At 39.3% G+C, this 10654-nt stretch overlaps 1 non-coding gene across 1 annotated transcript; it reads left to right on the top strand.

Moving 5' to 3' along the window:
- Positions 1–83, top strand: trnal-cag (transfer RNA leucine (anticodon CAG)). Its single transcript has one exon. It is a non-coding gene; the product is annotated as a tRNA-Leu (tRNA).
- Positions 84–10654: the final 10571 nt, after the last annotated feature.

The following is a 10654-nucleotide window of genomic DNA, read 5'->3' as shown; positions in this document are numbered from 1 at the left end:
GTCAGGATGGCCGAGCGGTCTAAGGCGCTGCGTTCAGGTCGCAGTCTCCCCTGGAGGCGTGGGTTCGAATCCCACTTCTGACAGACAAAATCTTTTTCGAAGTATTGGCCGTGGATGTTTTGCATTAACGCTTACAACACACAAGAAAGATTGTACGATCAGTGGAAACCGTATGCCGCCGCTAATATTTCTCTAACAAGTCTAAACTGTGCAAACAGTTTCATATTATTTCATAAGTTTGCAGCACAGTAGTAATTCTGTGTTAAGTAAGGTCAAACAGCTACCCATTCAAACACAGCAGGTTTTCAGAATATGTGGCATATTAGGGTTACAAACATGTTAATGATTACTCTTAAGGTAAGAGAATTAAGGTAAAATGTTCAACTAGCCTATCAGAAACATTGAGAAAGGTGTGTGTATTATGTTACCCGTGCCATATAGTTTTGTTTTTTATATATATATATTATATACACATATACAGAAAAGACTTAATATTTGTAAGTAATTGTTTTAAAAACTCAAGAAATCATTATGTAAGATGCTATTTGCTTGAGCAGCTTTTAATTTGGGAACATGTAATGACAAATATTAGCAACACGAAGTGACAGTGATTCAGCAGCTAGAGGCACTGGCAACGTCCTCTTAGAAATATTTAGACATAGTTATATCATAATAATATTTCATGCTAATAATTCACTTGGTTTTACCCCTTCCTTGTGATTGTCACTGTGACAGGTAAAGGTTAACAAGTGAACAGAGGTGAAGTCTGTCTGAACACTCATTATAATGAGACTGGCTCGGGCCCTTTATCATATAGATTAAACTCTAGTGATGAAGACATTAATTTGTTCTTGATCTTTTCCTTTTTTCTCTTATTCAACATGCAGGGACAGGTGGCCTGTGCAAGGTGGTTTCTGTGTTGCTTCAGGTTGGATGGATAGTTGGAGGTTTGAACAACTTGGATAGACAGATTTCATTTTTTTCTACTTATTTTTAAATGACTCCATGAATTTCAGATAGGTTCCTTCACTGAACCTGGAAAATCTGCATCAACTGAGCTTGCCGGTATTTGGATGCCATGATATTTAGAGATTTACTTTTTTGTGAAAGCTCAACTTTTTCACTGGTGTGCAACCCAAATTAACGCACTTACACAACAATCTTGTGTAATCCCATTCCCATTCTCTTCAAGTGAGAATATTTACTCCAGTTTATCACAAATGCAACCTTCACCTTGAATTTAAAGTTGCTCTTAGTGGGACCAACTTCACTTCAATTTCCTGGGTGTAATGCTTTAGCAGGACTGGGATGTAACATAGCAAGAATCCCGCTAGACAGCAGGGTGCACACAAATTACCCCTGATAGTTTAACTGCAGCCAGGAGGAGGGAGTGCCATGCCTGACCATCAGGCATCACATGTGTGAGCTTGATGGACAATGAGCTTCAGGATGTCCTTCTGTGAGTGTGTTCCAAATGGCATCCGCATGCTGAAGGCTTGACGGGCAACAGGAGGCTAAAACGCTAATCACATGTAGACAATTTAATTTAATACAGGTTTTGTGAAGTTATTTCATTGTCAGTTCTTTAGTCTCTGAGATAATCGGTAGTGGTGGGGTTATTTATTAGGTCGATTATGAAGTTACAAAAGTCTGTGTAATTTGTATAGGAAAAAAGTTTCTGAATTGAGACATTTAATTAAACGATAACTCATCTCTGTCCTAACTGCGATCCAGTCAGAGCTGACTCAAACTGATAGTAAGCCCTTTCCTTTGCTTCTTAGGAACAAGAGGAGGTGCCTTCCCCGCACAGGAAAACTCACAGTCACTTCTTCTGAGTCACTCATTCACTATCATGACTCAGAAAGGGATCTCTTTTCTCTCATGAATCAGGGCACAGCAAACCTGGTCACCTTGAGTCACCTCCACCCCACCATGACCCATCAAGTTCCTTAAGACTCAACCCACAGTGTGTGTGTGTGTGTGTGTGTGTGTGTGTTTGTGGGAGTGGGTACTCCTGTGATTAAGAACCTCCTGACATCATAGGGAAGGGTCAGCCTGCCATCTGTAAATCCCTGATAAGGGTAACCCCTCTTTCGCCCTTAAAAAGAGTGAGCTGACCCCCAGTGATATTTAGACAAGGAAAATACAGTATCTAAAGCAGCTTCAAATACCTTTCACATGTGACAAATGCAGGTGGAACATGTATGAGATGTTTCTGCCCTTGTGAGTATTTCACATGCTCGGCCTTTGGAGAATGTGCCAGCCAGACAGCAGGGCTGAAGCAGTCTAATTAGCCGGAGGCAGTGCTTTTTATTAGTATCACAGTACCCTGGAAAATAATAGGAAAAATGATTATTATTTGTAGAGCACGTTTCAAGATACTCAGAAACACTTTGCACAACAAATGTTTCTATGTTTCTGTCCCTATAACAAATACAATGGTTATGTCTGTCTTCAGCAACAGAAAACCTGTGATGCAACAACCCCAGAGATGTTTGTGGATACAGTTTAAAGTCATTCTAGGAAATGTACTGTAGGAAATTACTGAAAAAGAGAGGAAGTAAATTTAAAAAAATGAAATCTGTGCTTTGAAAAGTGATGTTTTAGTTATAGGTTAAGTCAGACCAGTTTTATTGATATGGCCTAAAATCATACATTTGTAGTGCAACCAATGTACTGTGTCAGAGACAACATCCAGCAAACACCATAAAACATCATGTCTAGTCATAGATTGTCACTGAGCCTTTTCTAAAAAAATGGTTGACTCTGTTTATGCAACGGTGAAGTCCAAGTCATGTGTCCAAAGCCTCAGCAGATTGCGGTCTAATCTCAGAGTGATTACCAGGGCTTTACATTCTATGTTTAGCTTCCCATGTGTCTGATTAACTTCTGGAGGGAAGCTCTTGAACTGGTTTGTCTGCTTGCTATAGCTCTGGGGTTTGTGTGGGAGTTTACCTCTTATATTCTGTAGCTTTTGGAACTATTAATTTACACTTTGGCACTTCTATCCTCTGGATTATGACTGTGGATCATGTGAGTACTTTGTTTATACACTGAACTGTGTATTTTGGCAGATTAAATGTTAAAATATGCACTAATAACTACATCAGTGGAAACTTTATATGCAGAAGATCAAATTAAGATAGAATGTCAGACATGCTGCATAGTAGTCTGTTGATGTGATTCCCATAAAGAAAGGCTGCAATAATCCATGTTAAACTGGAGGGACTCAGGTTGGCCTGTATGCCTCTGCCATATTTTTTAATAACTGTATTTTGCAAGTATGCCCTTCAGTATGGTGAGTAATCTTTGCCTCTTATATTTATTCTAACACTTTATTGGTACCTATACTGTTATCAATTTGCATAAAAGGATCTGCAAAATTTTATACATCTGTTTGTCTTTCCATTGCATTTTTATAATCTATAAATGTTTATATGTTCAGCTCTTAAAGGCTGAGGTTGGCAACATGACATATCCAGTAGCAGCATTTAGTATCAGTTACTTTTCTCTTATCCATCAAATGGCCAGCTACAGACAACACTTGCTGATTCTGTACAACGCAGCTATTACAAGAACAATGACAACAGCCAAACCTGTTCCTCATAGGTGTCAGTCAAGCTTGGCCTATTTTTTAGTCACAGAATTTGACTCATTTGTTTTCGCATTTCATAGTGGGCCTGCATCCCTTTCCATCAGGCAACAATGAATGATGTTTACCTCTTAGTATTGTTTTGAATGCATTGTGCTTATTGCAGATATTTGTGGTTTTGAAATATCATTCTTCCAGTATTGATACCAGGAAATGCCAGCTGAAATGTATTTTCTCCAGTGACGGTGACAATTCCTGTGGTAATATCCACTTTCACTTGTAGGACACACTTAAGCTTGTTATTTAAATTCACTTGCAGGATTTATTTGTGGCTACATCCTCATTATCCCTGACTTCATTTACTCTTTGACCCTCACAGTAGTGTGTACATGCACTCACCAGCCACTTCATTAGGTACACCTGGCCAATTGTATGCAATTCACTGCAACACTTCTACCTTAACATCAGTGTTTATGAAGCTGAACATGTTTCAGTTTTTGGTGAAATTGTCAGAAATGTATAAAATCAGTTATATGTTTATTATTAAGGTCATAGTTGAAGATGGTGTTGTACTGGACTACATTATATTCAGAGGTGTTCCTAATATTCTGACCCTTTCATGTATGTATGTATCTGGGGATGACAAACATGGGAGTATGTGTAACAAGTGTTTCATCTGTATGCTTGGACAAATTTACTGTTAGTGCATCTAGTATTATACTGATTACACCTACAGTTCTAAAAGTGTCCGTGTGTGTGTGAGGATTTATTTTTCAGACAAGCTTTATGTTATGTTTAGGCACAACTTTAGTCTTACTGTATGTACATTTGAGAAGAAGCTGAGAAGTTGTGATCGGTTACCAGGGAAAGCTACAAAAACAAAGGTGCAACTGGATGTTGATTGTCTGGTCATACTGCATGGCAGCCAAGGATAAGATGTTGCCTGTAAAAAAAAAAAATAAAAAGCAAACATTTAATTTAGTATTTTTGCAGAAAATTGAAATCTATGCTGAGAACAAAAGTTTTTTAAACCTATTTTCTCACCTCATGTTTTTGTGTTTCAGGCTGGGATGAGTGGGAGCCATGAAGATGTGTGGTGCCTTATCTTCCCCTAGGCAGTTCAGGAGAAGCACGGCAACCTGCTGTTACTGCCCCATTTGTTTGCTCACCTGAGAACAGAGCTTTCTTCAAGGGCAGACAGACTACCACCCAAAATGTCCACCAACAAATGTAACTTCCAGAGCTTCAATAATGTAGGAGGTCAAGGCTCCCACAAGTCTTCTCTGCCCTTTAAGCATCACACTAACCTCCTCCCCAGGATCCCCAGACATGGAGTGCTGGGCCATCATCAGCCTCTGGAGGACTGCTGTCTTTGCTCTGAGTATAGACATGCCAAGGCCTTGGAAGTATTACAGACTCAGGTTTCATCGTTGTGTCACATTCACGCACCTTATCACCACCACTACCATCATCCAGTCCACTATGTTCTCAGGCCTGCAGAGGCACATTCAGGCCACATGCATCAGCACAGGTACAATAAGAGGGTGATGCTGGTGAAGAACAGCGACCCCTCATTGAGGAGGACCATTATCTTGCACCACAGGAGTCTACACAGTTTTGGGCTTTTCTTAGAGGAGGTTTCTGAGCTGATGCAGTACCACATCAGGAAGCTGTACACTCTAGATGGCCACAAGGTGAGGTCATAAACATCTAGACCAAGATCATCATTGGCTTTCATGTTTTTTTTTTTAGTTACTATTGTCTTACATCACCTGCAGAAAGTTTGTGAGTACAGAAATTGTATGAGATTTTATTCTATTTTGTGTTCAGGAAACGTCTTTTACCAAAAGGAAGTTTCTGTGTGTGACCTCAAATACTGTCCCATATGTTTTAATGAATTGAAAAGAATGGCCAAATCCTAAATTAACTGTAATATTTTGAGTTGCCTTTGTCTACATTAATTTGGCTTTTAAAATGCTGATTTACAGTGTTGTTACACATGTGCTGTTACTGCCTGAGATTGGAAACCAGAGTGAAAGAGAGGCCTCTAGTGACAGGACTGATTCTCAGTCCAAGCTGAGAGCTTTGTCAACCATCAGGCCTACTGCATGCACACACACACAATTTCCAAAAATAATTTGATGACACAATTCAATTCTGAAACCTTGTCAACACTAACACTCCCTTTTCCATCTTACAAAGTGAAGGTGTGCAGTATTATACTTAAGCCTTTAAATATGGTATTGACTTTTTGACAATATGAAATGCACAACACTAATGCCAAAAACAACTTTTGAATGAATTAAAAAGCAGAACAGTGAAATGATAAGAACAGTATTAATGTTTAATAGTTTATATAATTGGTATCTCTTAACATCCTCAGTGGATTTTCATAATTTACATACTGTACCACATTACATAAAAAGTATTATATGTAATACAGTATTACTCTATGTTATAAAAAAAACTCTATAGACAAAATATAAGAATTGATTTGAATTAAACTGCTGCATATTTTGTTATAGAAATAAATAAGAAGACAGGGTGGTTAAAACCCCTCTAAAAGATGTGTCTCCTTTATTTTTACAGTAAGAGAATGATTTATTTTACTTGAAAGTCCTATACCATTCACAGTATACCTGTACATAACTATTCCATACTGTGAAAAAGCATTTCCAAAACAGGAAAATCTACGCTGTGCTTTAAAATCCCACTGACATGTTCAGCATCCAACTCCTGATTCTGATAGAACCCAACTCCACAGGATATTCTGTCTAATTTGTGTTTATCTGGTCAGTTTCTTATACCAGCATGGTCATTTAATTTAGGAGGAATTTTTAGACTTTTACACAACAAATACACTTAGTAGCTAGTTAAAATCTAAGTCTACTTAGATAAATGTTTTGAATGTGTGCATGAGGGACTGAAATGGGGATATTCCCTCACACACAGATTCAGACTGTGGGTATCCAAATCCCATTAATCTTGGTCAAATCAGAGCTATTTTTGAGAGAGGAGAAACAGGTCAATGTTGAAACTCCACTCCCCTATTTTGATACTGGAGGTGTCTCAGGGATGCGTCTTCCACAGCAATTAATTATCTTCACCTGGGCTTTGTGTGACCACGGATGAAGACATTCATCTGCCTTTACCAGCAGTGGCTTTAAAATTGAAAACTGCGCCATCATCAAAACTGGCTGCTCATGAGCAAGTTAAAATCAACAAAACCTTCAACAGTTCAGGTGTTTTCTCAGAGTTTCATAGCTGTCAGCAAAGAACTGAAGCACCACTATTCAATATTGAATGAAAGCTCACATACACTGTAAATAAATTAAATAAAGCTGTATTTTGGCAATTTATTTGCTCTACAGACTACCTCCCCACATAAAGAATAAATACATGTAATAGAAATTATACATCCATAATGACTGAATACTTGATTTATTTGTTTCCTTGTTAACAAAAGCCTGACATGTATATATAAACAGCAATTTTAAGTTTTCTAATAATGCATTTTAAACAACCCAAATGCAACTTTGTATCAAAACAACCACCAGACAGAAATGTGCCTGGTGAAATGGCATGTTCATGGCTTTAAAACCAAACATACCTGTAATCCATCATCCTATTTCCTCAGTTTTGTTAAAAATGTCATTCTGTAAACAGAGTCATTATGAACTTCTTCCTGTACTTCTATTTCAGATTGACAACATTCAGAGTCTCATGCAGGGCCCGCACGTCCTTGTCTGTGTGGGACGGGAGCCTTCTCACCCGGTCATTGTGGAGAATTTTCAAAAAACTTCTGATGACAAGCTTCCAAAGCTGCGCACAAGGTCACGCTTCAGTGGCTGCACTGAAGAACAAGAGGGTAGGTAAAATGATTTATTGTAACAAACAGTTTCTGGCACAATTGGTTCCAAGTAATGCTCCTGTAAAACGAAGTGCTACTTGTGCTACATCTCCGGGATTATCGGCTCATAACTGTACTTTACACCATGAGCAAAAGAGAGCTAATTCCTTTTATTGCTGTGTTTTTCTTCCTTTTCATTTTTGATAGTAAATCAAGGGCTTCCAACAGAGACAAGTGTTACCAATCCAAAAGTGGAAGTTGACGACAGATCCAACAGGCAGTCTGGGTCACCTGACAAATCATTGCCGAACAGAACTGGCTCTCTACATAATGTGGATTCTTGTCCACCCACTGGTGATAGAATAAGAGATGATATAGAGAAACGGGTTAATGTTAATAAAGATGGCACAGTGTCTATGGAAATAAAAGTGCGATTCCAGCTACAAAATGATGAAATATTGCACTGGACGACAGAAATAAGAAAGGCAACAGGCAAAACCTGTGAGTACCTCCATGGACACAATAACCCCTGTTATGCACAAGTTAGTGATAGAAGCTATTCGGAATCTGAAAACACCTCTGCTGATGAACAAGATGAGGCTTACATAACCAGGCACTATCAAAGACATGCAGAGGAGCCTCACTGTCCTCACTGCTGTAGTTGCTGCCAGGATTATGACATCTGGAAAAACATTCCAGCGACACAAGGCACGAGTCGCTGCATTCGAACTTCCAGCTCAAGTGCATCCTCACATACAATGATCTCTAGAAAGACAGTGGTAGAAAGGCAAACTATGTCTGGATCAAGTGAAGAGCTTCCAGAACAAGTGGTGGACAGAGAAACTTGTGTTAAACACACTGCTGAAGCAGCCGAAACTGTAGAGTACTGCATTATCAGGAGTGAGACTTGCTCACCAAAGCGCAACACACAGTTGTCCACACTGGACAATTTACCAGACCATGAGGAGTATCATAATGATGGCCATGAACATTCATCAAGAGCATCCTCTCAAAAACCTGAAAGGGAAGAGACCAGTGGAAGTGCAGTGAGGTATGAAGGATCATCTGTGCAACATTTACCCCTGTGTGCTACAGAGAAAGCATCCAAGGCTTCAGGGCACACAAGCAAGTCAAGAAAATCAAAAGCTTCACACACTTGTCACTGCAGAGTATCGGTTGATCCCGAGGATGACAAAAAAGGACAAATCAAGGGCCAATCTGAAGAAGGTAAGACACAAAGAGATCAATCAAGTGCCATGTATGTCAAATCAGATGCCTCTGGCAGACTGAATACGTCTCCAGAAGAAGAGAATACACAGTCTGAAGATGTAGAAACGAAAAGATCTAAATGTGCCATGACAGTTCATTCCACACAATCCAGATCTGACGTTTTAGATGTTACAGCTGAAGAAATGGCAACACATAATGACACAGAAAAACAAGAAAGATCATTAAGTGGCATGTCTGTTAAATCCTCTGAACATGAAAAACCAGTGAAGTCAGAAGTGGCAGCAGAACAACATATATCACTGGATGTCGATGAAGACAGAGCTTTAAGTTCCATGTCATCAAAATCCAAAGCCTCTATTAAATCAAGGGGCTCAAAAGTCAGTTTTCTCCCAGAGAAAGACCAGGCCGAGGAGGATCCTGAGCAATGGACATCCAGTGCCATGTCAGCTACATCACAGATCTTTGCTGAATCACAATTAAGAGCACCTGATTCGCCGTCAGAGGAAGCCACTGGAGATGCAGAGAATAAAAGTGCAACATCTGAGAAGTCAGATGTTTCTGCAAAATCTAAAAAGTCAAGAAATTCTGTAGTTCGACCTAATAAAAGTTCAGAAGACACACCTGAAGGGAGTGTACATTCTCCTCTGTCATTTAAGACAAATAATGTTGATGAACATTTTGATGAAGAGGACACTGAAGAGGCTGGAAAACAGCAAGCCAGAGTGCAAAGTGTCATGTCATGCAAATCAAATAGCTCTGTGAGATCTACACATTTGAAAGCATCTATGTTTCAAAATGAAGAAAATGACAAGGAAGAGAGAGCATTTAGTGCCATGTCAGCAAAATCAGCAAAGTCTAAAACCGCTGAGTTTCAACCAAATGCTGTGGAAGTGCAAGACACAGATGCGAGAACACTTAGTGCTTTGTCAGCAGTGTCATCAAATAAAGCTGACAGCGAGGAGGAGGGAGTGAAAACTGTGGAGAGAGCCCCAGGTACATCAGGAAAATCCAACAAGTCAAAAGCATCTGTGAGGTCCATGAAATCTAAAACCTCTGAAACTCTTCACAGAGCACCAAGCACAATGTCAAGGAAATCAAATGCATCTGAACAATCAACCGCATCTGTTCTTTCAGCTGAAGAAAAACAGGCTGAAATTAAAGAACAGGAAAGAACATCAAACGCAATGTCAGCTAGGTCTGTCAAGTCCAATGGATGTGCAACGTCTACAAAGTCAAAAGACTGTGAAGAAATTAATAAAGCAAATGCTGAAGATGTAGAAGAACCAGTGGAGAGAACAACCAGTGCTATGTCAGCTAAGTCTAATGCATCTGCAAGATCTAAAGAATCAAAGGAGTCTGACCTTTACGGTAGAGAAAGTGTCGACATTGCAGATGATGGCAATGCTGAAGAAGGTGAAGGAAGACCAATGCCAGTCAAATCAGTCCAGTCACATTTTACTGATCAATCTATTAGATCTACAGAAAGAGCACCCAGTGTTTTGTCGGCTAAATCGACAAAGTCACGTGCTTCTACAAAATCTATTAAATCAAACGCTTCTGGAATTGGTACTGGCAAAACCTCTGGCATTTCTGATGGAGAAGATGCTGGTGAAGAAGCTGAAGAAAGAGCTCAGAGTGCAGTGTCAGTGGAAACACAACAGTCAAATATTTCTGCAAAACCTACTAAGTCAAAAAGACTGGATGTTTCAGATGAAGACAGAGATCCAAACAATATGTCTGTCAAATCAGGAAACTCAACAAAGTCAAATGTTTCAGCAGTATCTAACAAATCAGAAACTTCTAACATTCTTTATGACCACATAACTGATAGTCTCGAAAAGGAAAATGAAGAGGGGCACAGTGAAAGCAGATCACTAAGTTCAATGTCAGTCCATTCAATCAAGTCAAACTCTTCTTCATGTTCAAGATGGTCAAAATGTTCAGCTGATGTTGCAGTGGAAGAAAGTATCGCTAGCCCTAAG

Source organism: Monopterus albus, unplaced genomic scaffold (assembly GCF_001952655.1).
Source record: "Monopterus albus unplaced genomic scaffold, M_albus_1.0 scaffold188.1, whole genome shotgun sequence".
Classification (NCBI taxonomy): Eukaryota; Metazoa; Chordata; class Actinopteri; order Synbranchiformes; family Synbranchidae; genus Monopterus; species Monopterus albus.
The sequence above is the reverse complement of the archived record's forward strand: the minus strand, read 5'-3'. Positions and strand labels throughout refer to the sequence as shown.